The sequence below is a fragment of the Nymphaea colorata genome, chromosome 3 (genome assembly GCF_008831285.2).
Source record: "Nymphaea colorata isolate Beijing-Zhang1983 chromosome 3, ASM883128v2, whole genome shotgun sequence".
Classification (NCBI taxonomy): Eukaryota; Viridiplantae; Streptophyta; class Magnoliopsida; order Nymphaeales; family Nymphaeaceae; genus Nymphaea; species Nymphaea colorata.
In genome coordinates this window covers 162,501-164,240 of record NC_045140.1, presented here as the reverse complement: position 1 = coordinate 164,240, position 1,740 = coordinate 162,501, and positions in this window count along the sequence as shown.

The following is a 1,740-nucleotide window of genomic DNA, read 5'->3' as shown; positions in this document are numbered from 1 at the left end:
GGCTAGACCGCCAAGACCGAGCCCACCTAGCTAGGTCAACCTCACGCGTCATCCAACCTAGGAGTTCACTACCCACATTTGAACCGAACCCACTCGACCTTAGGACTTAGTCAACCCTCTGACTTTCCGTCTTAGCCCACTAGGTCAACCCTTCAGTTTGACCTAACCCTAGTCATCTCGAGCCTACCTCGAGATTGCCCGAACCCACTTCACCCGGACCCATCACTTGGTCCAGTAGTCAGGCTACCTTCTAGAACCCACTATCGCACTCGGTCTCTCTTGACCAACTTCCCCGAGCTTAGGCTCAGCCCTAGCCAAACCGCATTGGCCTACCATCGTAGTTAGAAACCCTAACATCCCTCCTAAACCTCACCTCCCCCCTCGGCCTACCCCTACCTTAACCTCCCTAAACCAGACCGACACTACCCTACTAGAGCCCAGTCGTTGCCGAGCCCAGCCAGCCTTAGTTAGGATTAGGCGTAGCTGTTCCGTCGGCCACCCTCGTGGTCGACTCTCTTCCGTCGGCACCCAGCCGACGCCCGTGGCCGAGCCACACCCGAAGGAAGGCAGGTAGGCGTTGCCGCTTCCGGCACTCGCCCCCCTCGTCACTCTGCCGGAGTACGTGTAGCAGCAGCAGCGGCACCGGCGCACTCAGACGCGCGCTTCCCGCCGTCCTTCCGTCTACGCCGTCGACACCCGTCACGCGGCCAGCGTCGGCCGAGCCACCTTGGCCGACTCTCTCTCTCTACGCCAGCATCGTCGGCGTCCAGCGGCAGACAGGCCGTGCGCTCCCCGCCGGTCTCCAGCCCGTGCAGCAAGCTCCGAGGAGGCTCGCCTCAAGTGGACTTCTTCGATCCGTAGCTGCAATATCCGAGGCACGGTCTTAGCCTCGGATCCCTCTCGGACAGCCAAGGAATCACCTTGGCCGGTATCATCTCCTTAACCCCCTTGTAGTTTCGGGTGGGAGTATTTGCTTTTGCGTTAGGGACTTGTTAGTTTGCTTAATTTCCTGTTTTAGCCCGGGCTTAGACCCATCGTCCGTCTCGTGGTACCTCGGAGGCCGTAGGCCAAAGACACGACCACCGCGGGCCTAGCCGTCCTATTTGGGAAAGGGCGTGGTTTGTTCGTTAGTCGTGGTTTGATTGTGGCTTGTGAGTGAGTTGCGAGTGATTCTTGTATCGAACGCGTTTGTAAAGCCTCGCATCCGGTTTTAGTTTGATTGTAGTAGGATAAGCCGTAGCTAGGTTTTTGGTAAAGGGTAACCCGCACTTGTATTCCATTTCCTTGGGATTTTTTGCGCCGGGGTCCTGTCCGGCCGGTAGACCTTGTATTTAATTTGCTAGGATTTTTTGGTTTTTAGATTACCTCAAGGAGACTTGGGAACTAGGACTCGTGCTTGGTTCGCGCTTTCTAGCCGCAACCGGGTGAGTGCCTAACAGAGGCCGAGAAGAAGGCAGTCGCACCGCGTGGACTACAAATGGCCCAGGCAAAACCGGACGCAGGAGAAGCTGAAAAGACAGCTACGGAAGCACGCGGAACCAAGAAAAAATGGCCGCTCGCAGTGAAGAAAGGGCACACGAGGGACGGCAGCAAGGTCGAAGGGTGTCAAGTCCGTCGATCCGAGCTGGTGGTTAACCTATAGGTGATTTGGGCGATGGCTCCCCATAAAAAGGGCCAACGCGAAAATCACTTGGTCTACCATAAATATTAAATATTTTTGAAGTATCAAGCGAATTCGCT